This window comes from Oncorhynchus kisutch, linkage group LG8, assembly GCF_002021735.2.
Source record: "Oncorhynchus kisutch isolate 150728-3 linkage group LG8, Okis_V2, whole genome shotgun sequence".
Lineage (NCBI taxonomy): Eukaryota > Metazoa > Chordata > Actinopteri > Salmoniformes > Salmonidae > Oncorhynchus > Oncorhynchus kisutch.
In genome coordinates, this window is record NC_034181.2 from 27005324 (window position 1) to 27021277 (window position 15954).

The 15954-nt window shown below is 42.3% G+C and overlaps 1 pseudogene; it reads left to right on the forward strand.

The window, feature by feature from the left end:
* The first annotated feature begins 1799 nt into the window (after positions 1-1799).
* LOC109894912 (chemokine-like receptor 1) lies at positions 1800-2782 on the forward strand (annotated as a pseudogene).
* Positions 2783-15954: the final 13172 nt, after the last annotated feature.

Sequence of the window (15954 nt, forward strand, 5' to 3'; positions counted from 1 at the left end):
TCCCACAATAAATTGTGTGAATTTTGGCCCATTCCTCCTGACAGACCTGGTGTAACTGAGTCAGGTTTGTAGGCCTCCTTGCTCGCACATGCTTTTTCAGTTCTGCTCACAAATGCTCTATAGGATTGAGGTCAAGGCTTTGTGATAGTCACTCCAATACCTTGACTTTGTTGTCCTTAAGCCATTTTACCACAACTTTGGAAGTATACTTGGGGTCATTGTCCATTTGGATGACCCATTTGCGACCAAGCTTTAACTTGGTGTCTTGAGATGTTGCTTCAATATATCCACATAATTTCCCCCTGCAGTCCCTCCTGCAGCAAAGCACCCCAACAACATGATGCTGCCACCACGGTGCTTCACGGTTGGGATGGTGTTTTCGGCTTGCAAGCCTCCCCCTTTTTCCTCCAAACATAATGATGGTCATTATGGCCAAACAGTTCTATTTTTGTTTCATTAGACCAGAGGACATTTCTCCAAAAAGTACGATCTTTGTCCCCATGAGCAGTTGCAAACCGTAGTCTGGCTTTTTTTATGGTGGTTTTGCGGGAGTGGTTTCTTCCTTGCTGAGCGGCCTTTCGGGTTATGTCGTTATAGGACTCGTTTTACTGTGGATATAGATATATTTGTACCGGTTTCCTCCAGCATCTTCACAAGGTCCTTTGCTGTTGCTCTGGGATTGATTTGCACTTTTCACACCAAAGTACGTGTCACGACTCTGACCGAAGGTGGCTCCACTTCCCGTTTGGGTGGGGCTCGGCGGTCGTCGTCGCCGGCCTACTAGCTGCCACTGATTATTTTCTCCCCCTCCTTATGTGTTTATTGAGTACACCTGTTTTGAGTTGGTTATAATTAGTGATGCTTTATTAGTCAGCCGGCCCGCCTAGTTCTTTGTGCGGGATTGATTATTGTAACCCTGGTGTTTGCATTAGATGTACATGTTCATGTATTTAGTGCTAAACTGTTTTCGTTTCCCTGTGTCTGGGGCATTTGGTTTGAGCACCCATAAGTGGGTTGACCGTAGTTCACCGTGTGTGCATTAAAGTAGCACTTTTTTGAACTCTGCTTTCCTGTGCCTGATTTCACCCTCACGACACCCAGGACCTTACAGTACGTTCATCTCTAGGAGACAGAATGCGTCTTCTTCCTGAGAGGTATGACGGCTGCGTGGACCCATGGTGTTTATACTTGTGTACTATTGTTTGTACAGATGAACGTGGTACCTTCAGGCGTTTGGAAATTGCTCCCAAGGATGAACCAGACTTTTGAAGGTCTACAATATTTTCCTGAGATCTTGGTGGATTTATTTTGATTTTCCCACTATGTCAAGCAAAGAGGCACTGACTTTGAAGGTAGGCCTTGAAATACATCCACAGGTACACCTCCAATGGACTCAGGCTAATTGACATAATTTATCAGAAGCTTCTAAAGCCATGACATAATTTTCTGGAATTTTCCAAGCTGTTTAAAGGCACAGTCAACTTAGTGAATGTAAACTTCTGACCCACTGGAATTGTGATACAGTGAAATAATCTGTCTGTAAACAATTGTTGGAAAAATTACTTGTGGCATGCACAAAGTAGATGTCCTAACCGACTTGCCAGAACTATAGTTTGTTATTATTAACAAGAAAATTGTGGAGTGGTTGAATAACGAATTTTAATGACTCCAACCTAAGTGTATGTACACTTCCTCTGAAGAGGATGTAGGGGTAGAGAACTAGGGGTGATCAAAACCGTTTCCTAACTAGAATATCTTATCTTGACAGGTATTGCAAGCCAAAGAACTGCTACACAATGGAGGATTCTGAAACCATTTATGGTTTTGGTTATGATTATGGGGATTCCACTTGTTACTCCTCGGGAGGAGGAGGTAGCTTTCAAAACCCATAATACATGCTTCATGGAGGTTTTATGCATTTCCCTCATGGTGGTCAATGTGGGGTTTTTCTGGGGGTTTGTGGGAATGGCGTGGTCATCTGGATCGCTGGTCACAATATGAAAAAGATGGTCAACACCACCTGGTACCTCAGCCTGGCCGTCTCCGACATCATATTCTGTGCCTGTCTACCCTTCAACATCATTTACCCGGAAACAAAGGAGTGGAACTTTGAGCTCTTCATGTGCAAATTCAGCTCTTTTGTGATGTTCCTGAACATGTTCGGCAGCATATTACTCCTGGTCGACATCAGTGTTGACCACTGTGTGACAGTGTCGTTTCCAGTGCAGGCTCAGGAACACTCCACCACAAAGGCAAGGCCTTTGAATTGGTGTTCCTGGTCTGGGTTGCCTATGTCGCACTGAGCATCCCCTCCTTGGTGTTCAGCGATGCCAAGACTCATGTCGGGAAGAGCATATGTTTCAATAACTAGACAAACCAACACAGCCACAAGATGATCACTGTAGGTCGGTTTATCAGGAGACTTGTGCTCCCATTCCTCATCCTCTGTTACTCCGTCATCATTCTGCGACTGAGGACCAACCGGATGATCAAGTCTTCCAAGCCCTTAACTTATGACTGCCCTGATAGCCACGTTCTTCATCTGCTGCCCTACCATGTCTTTGTTCAGTTTGAGTTGATCCACCAAAGCTACGACCTGGCGGTTATAAAAGCTGGACTGATGGTGGGTACCACTGTAGCCACAGCAAACATTTTCCTCAACCCAATGCTATATATTTTAATCTTAGGCAGCTCCATACTGTCTACGATGGAGAATGAAAAAAATCACAAGTCGTGTTCTTTGTCTCATGTTAACATAATGTCGAACAATCTACCTGTTTGATTTGTTTCTCTCATGAGTAAATTGAGTATGGTCTTGTGGAGATATTGGTTATTTGGATAATCCAGATGACACATTGTTCTTATAAAAATAAGTGATGCAGTCTCTCCTCAACTCTTAGCCAAGAGAGACTGGCATGCATACTATTTATATTAGCCCTCTGATTACACTGATGAGCAAGACGTGCCGCTCTGTGCCAGCTGCAGCTTAACTAGGTCTTTCCTTGCAACACTCGACCACACAACTGGACAATAATCAAGCTAAGACAGGACTAGAGCTTGCAGGACCTGACACATACCGATGTATCATCTTATTTTGAGCCAGTTTCGTACAGCAACAACAGGAAATGTGAATTTGATTTTGGATTATCCGTTTTTGTAGGGGTTGATATACATTTTCCGAAAGGAAATTTCTGTGGAATTTTGAAACTTTGACTTTTTAAACCTCAAATACCTCAGGGAGATGGCCAAGACCCTGATGGTCACTGATAGAGTTCCTCTGTGGAGATGGGAGAACCTATCTCTGCAGCACTCCACCAACCAGGCCGTTATGGTAGTGGCCAGACAGCCACTCCTTAATAAAAGGCACATGACAGCCTGCTTAGAGTTTGCCAAAAGGCACTTAAAGACTCTCAGACCATGATGAAACCAAGATTGAACTCTTTGGCCTGAATGTCAAGCATTCTGGAGGAAACCTGGCACCATCCCTACGGTGAAGCATGGGGGTGGCAGCATCATGCTGTGGGGATGTTTTTCTGCGGCAGGGACTGGGAGACTAGTCAGGATCGAGGGAAAGATGAACGGAGCAAAGTACAGAGGGATCCTTGATGAAAACCTGCTCCAGAGCACTCAGGACCTCAGACAGGGGTGAATGTTCACCTTACAACTGAACAACGACCCTAAACACACAGCAAAGACAACACAGGAGTGCTTCGGGACAAGTCACTGAATGTCCTTAAGTGGCCCAGCCAGAGCCCGGACTTGAATCCGATCGAAAAGAGACCTGAAAATAGCTGTGCAGCTCCCCATCCAACCTGACAGAGCTTGAGAGGGTCTGCAGAGAAATGGGAGAAACTCCCCAAATACAGGTGTGCCAAGCTTGTAGCGTCATACCCAAGAAGATTCGAGGCTGTAATTGCTGCCAAAGGTGCTTCAACAAATACTGAGTAAAGGGTCTTAATACTTATGTAAATTTAATATTTTTGTTTTATTTATAAATTTGCAAAACATGTGTGTTTTTGCTTTGTCATTATGGGGCATTGTGTGTAGATTGATGGAAAAAAGCTATTTAATCCATTTTAGAATAAGACTAATGTAACAAAGTGAAAAAAGTCAAGGGGTCTGAATACTTTCCAAATACACTTACTAGGCTCTATTTTGTTTAGTCATTCCATACTGTCTTTTCATGCATATTACTGTAAATCAAATTAAGTCATACGTGCAGTTGTGAAATGTTGGAGCTCTATAATCTCTAAAATAAAAAAATATTTTGATGAGGAAGAGTGCTCTACAAGGAGTAGAGGGACCTCTTCCTCCCAGGCTGATTAAAAAAGGTCGACAAATGTCTGATTTCCTTTCAACAAATACTGTATGTTCAGGGCAAGTGTATGCTCCTTAAATGTTTTCAATTTTGACATACCCAAATCTAACTGCCTGTAGCTTAGGACATGAAGCAAGGATATGCATATTCTTGATACCATTTGAAAGGAAACACTTTGAAGTTTTTTGAAATGTGAAATGAATGTAGGAGAATGTAACACATTCGATCTAGTAAAAGAAAATACAAAGAAAAAAACAACCCTTTTTTTTGTATTTTTTTGTATGCAAGAGAAAGGCCATAACGTATTATTCCAGCCCAGGCGCAATTTAGATTTGCTAGATGGCAGCAGTGTATGTGCAAAGTTTTAGACTGATCCAATGAACCATTGCATTTCTGTTCAAAATGTTGTATCAAGACTGCCTAAATGTGCCAAATTGGTTTATAAATAACTTTTCAAGTTAATATCTGTGCACTCTCCTCAAACGATAGCACGGTATTCTTTCACTAATAGCTACTGTAAATTGGACAGTGCAGTTAGATTAACAAGAATTTAAGCTTTCTGCCGATATCAGATATGTCCATGTCCTGGAAAATGTTATTGTTGCTTACAACCTTACAACCTTAGCTCAACCGTCCCGTGGGGGACCCATCGATCCTGTAGAGGTTTTAAGGACATGTCCATATTGCCAATTCAATGATAAGGATTATGACAATGATTCATAGAATGTTGGTTCTATGTTATCTATATCAGCTGCAATGCAAACTACCATATGCAAAAAATGTCATCACCAAAAAACGAGTAACAAATGTTGAATATTGTCTGTATGTTGACAGTCAGTAGTATTTGTATTTCCTGCCACACATCACACATCTTATGTTTGACAGGTTTTTGTGTAATCGGATTTGTACCATGAAATGTAATTCAGCCCACCGTGCCAACATTCATCTGTCACGTCATCTGCTGTGACACTGAAAGGTCAAGTGTAATTACATATCCTATAAAGCAGTTATTCCCAAACTTGTTATAGTCCCGTACCCATTCAAACATTCAACCTCCTGCTGCGTACCCCCTCTAGCACCGGGTCAACGCACTCTCAAATGTTGTTTTTTTGCTATCATTGTAAGCCTGCCACACACACACACTATACGATACATTTATTAAAAATAATATCGAGTGAGGTTTTCGTCACAACCCGGCTCGTGGGAAGTGGCAAAGAGCTCTTATAGGACCAGGACACAAATAATAATATAATAATAATCAATAATTTAGCTCTTTATTTAGCCATCTTACATATAAAACTTTATTTGTTCATCAAAAATGGTGAATAACTCACCACAGGTTAATGAGAAGGGTGTGAATATCTCACCACAGGTTAATGAGAAGGGTGTGAATATCTCACCACAGGTTAATGAGAAGGGTGTGAATATCTCACCACAGGTTAATGAGAAGGGTGTGAATATCTCACCACAGGTTAATGAGAAGGGTGTGAATATCTCACCACAGGTTAATGAGAAGGGTGTGAATATCTCACCACAGGTTAATGAGAAGGGTGTGAATATCTCACCACAGGTTAATGAGAAGGGTGTGCTTAAAAGGATGCACATAACTCTGCAATGTTGGGTTATATTGGAGAGAGTCTGTCTTAAATAACTTTCCACACACAGTCTGTGCCTGTATTTAGTTTTCATGCTAGTGAGGGGCGAGAATCCACTCCCACATAGGCACGTGATTGCAAAGAGCATCAGTGTCTTAACAGTGCGATTTGCCAAGGCAAGAATCTCTGAGCTTAGCCCTATCCAGAAATCTAGCGAATCCAGTTTGTGTCGTCCATTTCTGAAAAGTACCTGCATAATTGCCCACCCAGCTCACTCGGATGCTTTGCAGAGAGAATAAAGTAGACGGCATATGACCCTATGTCCGGATGATGCGTACATGCCCAAATATTGTCATGTGTTAGAGGGTGTGTTATTTTATATCTATATTGCATCTGTTCCTTTGAAGTTGTCATGATGATTGATGTGTTGGGACCTGGTTGAACTGGGGGGGATGTGTTTGAACATTTCAAAGAGGGTGACCCCACACCCACCCTATTGTATTGCCCTTAGGGTTGTTGTCTATGAAGTAGGAATGTCCGGGGGGTTGTATTTGCAGCAGACACATTATAAATAAAGCCCAGAACAAGACATGCGGACCCAGAACACTAAACAAGATTTAAAAAATAAACATGGATTTTGTGATCAGTGGCAAAGCTTAGATGACTGTAACAACGGAAGCAGGACCTCGGCTGAAACATAGAGAAAGGGCGAAGTATAAAGCCATAATATACGATGCGCCAAAAAAGAGGTTTCTAAGTGTGTATAGAACCCAAATACCGAGACAGATAGTCGGTTAAGCGCTGCTAAAGTGAATGAGTGGATAGCAGAGCAGGATGCATACACTTTGCATAAACCTGTACGAAAACAATTTCCAAGAAAGAGTTTTTTCTACTCATCCCTTGTCACACTTTCAGGCGGATCTATGTGACATGCAGGCCCTTGCAGATAAAAATGATGGAAATCACTACATGCTAACGGTTATAGATATTTTCTCTAAAATAGCCTTTGTAAGGGTCTTAAAAAATAAGAGCGGGGCAGAGGTGATCCGGGCCTTTGACTCTATCTTGAAGGAAGGAGGAGCCCCCAAGAAAGTGCAGACTGATGGCGGAAAATACTTTTTTAATAATACTTATCAGAAACTCCATGAAGAAGCACAATATAGTACATTTTGCTACAGGCTCAGATTTGAAAGCTTCAGTTGTTGAACGCTTTAACAGAACTCTGAAGGAGCGGATGTGGCGATATTTTACAGCTCACAACACGCATAGATATATCGATATAGTTCAAGATTTAGTAAAGGGGTACAACAACAGCTTCCATAAGAGTATACGGAGGAAGCTCTCTGAGGTCTCTTCTGAAAACTCTTTAAAAATCTGTATGGTTTGTTCCCCCTTCGCCGTAAGATTTTTTTTTATTTTAAATTCATAGTGGGGGACTTGATGCGTATATCCAAGTTGAGGGGTGTTTTCGACAAAAAATTTGAGCAAGGTTACAGCGATGAGGTGTTCACCGTTACCGAATGTCTACCGCGCATACCCCCGGTCTACAAGTTAAAAGATTATGACGGGAAGTTTATAGAGCGATCTTTTTATGAGAAGGAATTACAGAAGGTACAGTTGGGTAAAGACAAAGTCTTTCACGTGGAGGAGATTCTAGATCAAAAGAGAGAAAGGGGTCAAAAAAAATGGGTGCTGGTCCGCTCCAAAAGCTGACCCCAAAAGTTCAACAGTTGGGTATTAGAGCACGATGTGGTGGAGGCATCGGGGGTTAACTTAAACCCTCATGCATTATAAATACAACATCATTCGCGTGTACACAGGAGTGCATCATGGAACACAGCGGCTTCTACCTGACTCTCCCCAGTAATGCGTCTGCACATATATATCGTAAGAATCAGATTTCGAATTATACAACCAATTTTCCAAAGCCAATGAAGTTATCAGAGGCCTGGGAAGTAGGTCTCAGCAAGATTACATACCCTCATAGTTGGTATAATATCAAAGATAAGGACCGGGATTTTTATTGCAAAAGGATATCAGAACCTGCGAAACTTATTAAGTTTAGAAAAGGGTTCTATAGAACTGTCGACAGGATCGTCTCAGAGTTGAATGAACTCCTAACCCTGAACAATATGGAAATACTCTTGATCTACAACCCTATACATAAACGTGTACAAGTCTCAGGGGCTGCTGATGGGGGTATAAAGACCAGTGGTAATTTAGCCTACATGTTGGGGATGGGTCCCAATAAATGGACGTATGTGAAAGATAAATAATTCCCATTCCCTGCGGATATACATGCAGGATTTTACAACATATTTGTGTATACCGACATCATGTCCTATCAAAGGGTCGGAGACAGCTGTGTGCCCCTCCTGAGAACAGTTCATATAGACGGAAAGGACGGCGATATAGTCACTGTCAACTACGACAAGCCACACTACGTACCTGTAAGCAAGAAATATATCGAAAACATTCTGGTTGAGCTTAAAACGGATCAGAACGAAAACATTGAATTTACTTATGGTAAAACGATTGTAAAACTCCACTTTAGACCCACCAAAACCTCTCTACATATATAATATAAGTATTAGTATTATATATTTTTATAAACATAATACAAATCAATTAAAAGGGTTATGGACCACCAACATCTAGACCCTAACCGTTATGTCTCATACTATGTTGCTCAAGTGGGTAATGGGTTACCCGGCTATTATGGATCCCCGACCATGTACGGTTCGGGGATAGGAGGTATATTTTGTAACCTCCTTTAGGATGGTTTTACCGTTAATGAAGAGAGGCCTCAGCATAGCCAAACCACATTTAAAATCAGAGGCTAAAAATATAGTAAGTGAGGTTGTAGCCATAGCCAATGCTATGACCAGAAGGGCGTCACCAGATGCCGAGCATCAAGAAGGCTTATGAAGTTGTCTCGAAGACCAAAAAAGACACCTCCGGGTATAAGGCGCAGGCTTGCCCCTAAAAAGCGGAGGTTAACAGTTAAAAGAAACTCAGTAAGTCAAAGACGTGGTACAGTGAGGAGGTCTGGCCCAAAAAAGACATTAAGAATACTCTGAAGTATTTTCTAAAAGAACAAGCAACATGGTTATTTTACACCGCATGTCCTCTGAAGCTATAAAGACAGAGCTCGATCTTTTCACGGCCCCCTTAACCCAACATTCAATAGAGAGGACCAGTTATGTGGTGATAGCCCCACTCTCTGCCATTACAGACAACGGTCCTATAGAATTTTTCATACCAGGCCACGTTGACAACTATCTGGACCTCAACAACACCTTGGTGCATTTACGTCTAAAAGGGACCAAAAGAGATTCTACTAATATTGCAGACGATGCCAAAGTGAATCTCATTAATTACCCAGTCGCCAACATCTTCTCCCAAGTGGATGTGACTTTGGGTGAACGTCTAATCAGTCAAAGCAGTGCCACATACCCTTATAGGGCCATCATGGAGTGTTTACTCAACTACTCCGAAGACACTCTCAAGACACAATTCAGCACAGGGCTGTTTAGCAAGGATACTGCAGGAGTCTCTATGGAATCGACAGACCCTTCCACCGGTGCAAACAAAGGACTGGAGGAACGCGCTCGCTACTGTGCCGAATCTCGAGAGTTTCATCTGCTAGGGCCTATCCATTCTGACATTTTCTTTCAAGAACGTTTACTCTTAAATTCAGTTGATTTAAGAATAAAATTAACCAGGGCCAAGGATGAGTTTTGCCTGATGTCTTCCCAGGACGGGGACTTTAGTTTAAAAGTGTTGGGGGCAACGCTTTTTATTTTAAAAAGTGTCTATCTCCGGCAGTTTGTCTGGGTCACTCACAGGCTTTGATGAAAGGAAATGCCCTTTACCCTCTCCAAAGAATTACCATGAAAACCTTTAGCATACCTGTGGGCAGTAGAATCTGCAGTCAAGAAAACCTTTTTCTAGGCCCTTTACCCCGATACATTGTTATAGGTTTGGTTGATCACGCCTCTAATATGGACAGCTTACATAAAAACCCATTTAATTTTCAACACTTCAATGCAGCGTATGTAGCTCTCTGTCAGGACGGATGTCAGGTCCCTGCAAAGGCTTTCCAACCTCAATTTAATAACAACATATCTGTGCAAGAATTTTACAATCTATTCCTGGATCCTGGGAGGCATCGAAAAGATCTCTCTTTACTTATTGACAGAAATTATTTTGCAGAGGGTTACACATTGTATGCTTTCAATTTATCACCTGATGATGACACCTCAGGAAATCTGTCAGTGGTGTCCCAAGGTAACCTCAGACTGGAAATGCGTTTTCGTACACCTTTAGCCTGTACCGTTAGCATGATTGTTTATGCATGCTCTGATTCAATCTTGGATGTGAATGCCCGAATACAGGTCTTAGTGGATTATTATTAAGGATCGTTGAGCAAAGCCATGAATACCCAAGAGTTGGAAGGGCTCATGAGCCGATTGATTGGAAAACGATTTTGTGGAGTGTTGGCTTGTGATGAATTACCTATTGAGAAATGGCCGGAGCAGCCGGGTGAACATTGGCTAGCTGTGACATTAGAAGACAAAGGAGGAAGAAAAATCTAAAACTTTTTTTGGTTCCTACGGCTTCCCCCTCGGTTTTTCCCATTTCCCCAAATCAAAAACGGATCAAAGATATACTACTGCATCAAACAAGTGCAAGATAACCTTTCCGTATTCTACCTATGCCAAAGAGCCCGAGGAGTGTCTTTTGAAGATTTTATGTCCCTTTATAATGATGATTTAAGAAGTAATGATAACGTTGTAGCTTGTTTTGTTAGAAAATATTAAAAGTGTTCAAATATGTGTCCTTTACTGTAAGAACGTGTAATCAAGGCGAATGCTCACGTCAACTGTTTCAAGAATGCCACAAATGTTAAATTGCTTATTTTTTCTAATAGAGTTTATTGCATTTAATCATAGTCATTCAAAGTCATTCAAAAGTCTAACCACCCTGAGAGATCGGGATTAGGAAAAGGTCCGGAGATGTTCAGGGGGGTAAATGTGTTATCATCATCCATTTCAAAGGGGGGCGGGGTTGTTGGGACATCTTTAGAGGTGCTGTAGCTCGTTGAAGGTTTTTATTTTAAAGCTTGAATCTGTTGACGAAGCTTATAGTTGGGTACCCCCTGAGAGGGGAATGTTGAGGATTGCCAGGGCCTTAAGAAACTGACGCCACCCGGGAGATCTTCTGTCATCGGCAACCTTGGAGGCAGCCGTGGTACTTTTAAGCAAGTCAAGCATATGTAAACCCCTGACAACAGAGCCCTGAAGAATAAACTCTCCTTTGTCATTCCAAGTAGCGGTCCCCTTTGAGTCTTTTATCTTGTTCATAATGTATCTAACATCTTTCCTGTTATGTGCCGGAACATGTGTCAACATGTCATGCATAACTTTATCTTCAACAGGCATTTGATCTTCAGCCGGTAAGCTCGCAGGTACAGGCATTACAGAGGCTTGGCTCTCGCTAGGCTCGTCATCTTTTAAAGGGTCCGGTAGGGAAAGCGTTAAATGGTTGGTCTCTCTCTCACCTTGTTTTACCAAGGCCAAATACCTTTGCAATAGGTTTGTGTATTTTTGGACCTTATCATAGGGGTTCAATCTTTTTCGGTTCAAAATCTCCGTCATGGCCGAATCCAAATAATTTTCTGCTGTTTGTCTGATATTTTCAGGACCCTGCATTTGTTTTTTTAAGTCTATCCAACTCTTGTTGAGGCACCAAATACATTTTATTGGCCATCATACTCTGTGTTCAAACCCCACGTTTGGCAGCAATAAGGCTGGTGATGAAGGGCACGGCTATACTTAGTAAAGGTAGAAGAAAACACTCAGACTGTTATATGCTATGACTTCTCTTTTGAAGACTGGCCCTTTTATTGGCAAAGAGTTTCATCGCTGTCTTTTGTCTCTTGAATTTTTTCAATTGGATCAGGGTGAGTGGAATGCGTCCTTTGAAAAGATTCATAGCAATCTCACATAGGGATAATATGAGATCTGAAGAACAGTGACCCAAGATGGCCTTCCTTTCTTTAGCTGTAGCCCCAACTAGGCTTCTCAAGAGGGGCAGGTTTCTTTTTAAACATAGAGACATAGCGGTTACTTTTTAGGAATGTACGCAGCCGGCCACTCCCATGGGAACAGACCTGTTCGTAGCCTCAGGTGTTCTGGAGTATTTGCTTTTATATCCACGATTAAATAAGAAAATGGTGCTTTGGTAGCGTCCTCGTAGCTCTCCATGAAGTAGGATTTCCTTCCCGGGTACGTCTGCTGAACTAGAGTGTTAATTCGTAGTTTGTCTTTAGGGTTTTTGAACAAAATCATGTAATTGGCATTCAAACTAATGGTGCGGCTATTTTTACCTTGGTGAAACACATTCTGCACCAAGTAAAGCACGGACAGGTTTCTATGATGAGTATATTGGGTAAAAGCTCATGCAATTTCGGGATGTTCGCTACCTGCAAATAGCATATCGTCCAAAACCAGCAGATTGTTTTTATGAGGAGGGAGAAGTTCATCATCAGACAGGGATTCAGGTATTCCTTCAACAATCTTGATTTTTATTTTCTTCAACAATTCATCATACAGAGGTTGATAACACAAATAACTCCACACAATATTATCAGGCTTTTGAGATAACACATGTTCAGAATTCTCTAAAATACTTTTTACAAAACAAGTTTTACCACTATTGGATGGGCCTGCGATTAAGGCTGAAAATGGTAGTTGCAACCGGGGGTCAAAACATTCTACAGCAGTCATTAAAGCTCTTGGAACTCCCTCTCCCGGATCCGGAAGAGAATTGTCATCAACTGACACTAATTAGCATAACGCAATGGACAAAAAATATTACAAGAAAATATTCATATTCATGAAATCACAAGTGAAATATATTGAAACAAAGCTTAGCCTTTTGTTAATCACCCTGTCACCTCAGATTTTGAAATGATGCTTTACAGCCAAAGCAAGATAAGCATTTGTGTAAGTTTATCGATAACCTAGCATAGCATTATGCCTAGCTAGCAGCAGGCAGCTTGGTCATGAAAATCAGAAAAGCAATCAAATTAAATTGTTTCCCTTTGATGAGCTTCGGATGTTTTCACTCACGAGACTCCCAGTTAGACAGAAAATGTTCATTTTGTCCCATAAAGATAATTTTTATAGCCGAAATACCTCCGTTTGTACTTCATGTTTGGTTGAGAAATCCACCGGAAACTGCGGTCACGACAACGCGGAAAAAGATTCCAAATTAGATCCATAATATCGACAGAAACATGGCAAACATTTTTTATAATCAATCCTCAAGGTGTTTTTCAAATATCTATTCGATAATATATCAACCGGGACTGGTGGCTTCTTAGTAGGAAAGAGAGAAACAATGGCCGCATTTGTCTATTACGCACAAAACACTCTGAGAGCCTCCAGCTGACCACTGACGCAATGTTGTCGTTTACTAAATAAAAGCCTGAAACTATGTATTGTGACACTTTCCGGCTACCCGGATAAAGCACTAAATAAACTTCAGTTGCTGCTAAATACGGCTGCTAGAATCCTGACTAGAACCAAAAAATGTGATCATATTACTCCAGTGCTAGCCTCTCTACACTGGCTTCCTGTCAAAGCAAGGGCTGATTTCAAGGTTTTACTGCTAACCTACAAAGCATTACATGGGCTTGCTCCTACCTATCTCTCTGATTTGGTCCGGCCGTACATACCTACACGTACGCTACGGTCACAAGACGCAGGCCTCCTAATTGTCCCTAGAATTTCTAAGCAAACAGCTGGAGGCAGGGCTTTCTCCTATAGAGCTCCATTTTTATGGAACGGTCTGCCTACCCATGTCAGAGACGCAAACTCGGTCTCAACCTTTAAGTCTTTACTGAAGACTCATCTCTTCAGTGGGTCATATGATTGAGTGTAGTCTGGCCCAGGAGTGGGAAGGTGAACGGAAAGGCTCTGGAGCAACGAACCGCCCTTGCTGTCTCTGCCTGGCCGGTTCCCCTCTTTCCACTGGGATTCTCTGCCTCTAACCCTTTTACAGGGGCTGAGTCACTGGCTTACTGGGGCTCTCTCATGCCGTCCCTGGAAGGGGTGCGTCACCTGAGTGGGTTGATTCACTGATGTGGTCATCCTGTCTGGGTTGGCGCCCCCCTTGGGTTGTGCCGTGGCGGAGATCTTTGTGGGCTATACTCAGCCTTGTCTCAGGATGGTAAGTTGGTGGTTGAAGATATCCCTCTAGTGGTGTGGGGGCTGTGCTTTGGCAAAGTGGGTGGGGTTATATCCTTCCTGTTTGGCCCTGTCCGGGGGTGTCCTCGGATGGGGCCACAGTGTCTCCTGACCCCTCCTGTCTCAGCCTCCAGTATTTATGCTGCAGTAGTTTATGTGTCGGGGGCTAGGGTCAGTTTGTTATATCTGGAGTACCTCTCCTGTCCTATTCGGTGTCCTGTGTGAATCTAAGTGTGCGTTCTCTAATTCTCGCTTTCTCTCTCTCTCTCGGAGGACCTGAGCCCTAGGACCATGCCCCAGGACTACCTGACATGGTGACTCCTTGCTGTCCCCAGTCCACCTGGCCATGCTGCTGCTCCAGTTTCAACTGTTCTGCCTTATTATTATTCGACCATGCTGGTCATTTATGAACATTTGAACATCTTGGCCATGTTCTGTTATAATCTCCACCCGGCACACCCACATAGCCTGGTTCCTCTCTAGGTTTCTTCCTAGGTTTTGGCCTTTCTAGGGAGTTTTTCCTAGCCACCGTGCTGCTACACCTGCATTGCTTGCTGTTTGGGGTTTTAGGCTGTACAGCACTTTGAGATATCAGCTCATGTACGAAGGGCTATATAAATACATTTGATTTGATTTTGACACTAGACACATTAGGGAAGCCATAGAAAAAGGAATCTGGTTGATATCCCATTCACTGCTCAATAGGGACGCATAGGAACGCAGAGCTCTCTAAATAAGAGTCACTTCCTGATTGGATTTTTCTCAGGCTTTCGCCTGCAATATCAGTTCTGTTATACTCACAGACAATATTATTACAGTTTTGGAAACTTTAGAGTGTTTTCTATCCTAAGCCGTCAATTATATGCATATTCTAGCATCTTGTCCTGACAAAAAAACAAATTCCTAAAATTCTTCAGGGTCTTTAATGATCGACGTTGTTAGCATATTGCATCTCTGCCGAAAGCTTGCCCCAAAGCGAGTTCAAGTACAATTGACACATTTCTTTTGGTTTTGTTGACCTCTAATCTGTCAGGGTCAAGAAGTATGCCTTCTCTGTCGTGATAGTCTTGAATGTACTTGTCTTTGCTCTCTTGATCTGTGACCGAAACAGGATAGCCTGAAGCCATTTGCTTGCATCTCAAGAAGGTCTTGATGTACTCATTAAAAAGAGTGTCTGATTTCCTGGAAAAGTTCCACACTTCAAAGAGTTTGGCCACACGATACCCCATCTCTAGAGCCTTAGAGAATTCAACTGTGACCCATACACCTGTCAGGGCTCTTTCTTGATCTGAGTGATCACAAGGGTTTTCCTGGTTGTTGTTTTCACTGCAGGTGCGACAAAGGGGAAAGAAAAGTTTTCCTTGAGGTCCCTTGTAAGGCAACACTGGTATAAACAAACCCCTAGGAGGGTAGACAGTTGCTTTGACCAGACCAAAATAGTTTTGGGGTAAGTCAAAGTCTCAGTGAATAATTTCAGGATGCCCCATGGGATAGCATGAGGAACTCATTACATGAGGATAAAGGGATGTAAAATCTACATATCCAATTGTCTCGACAGGGTTGCGCTCCACACCGCAATGTCAAAGCATTGGTACCGCCTCCATACAAGGCCTGTCGTGGTTCCAAGGGTTCTGGTGTGTCAAAGCTGGAAAGGAAGGCTCGAACATGAGGATCAGACTTTTTGAGTGTAATCCATTCACGATCCCACATCACATCCACTTTTAACCCGTAAGTAGCCTGTAAAGAATTCAATTTGTCTTGAAACTCTTGGTACATTTCCCCAAAA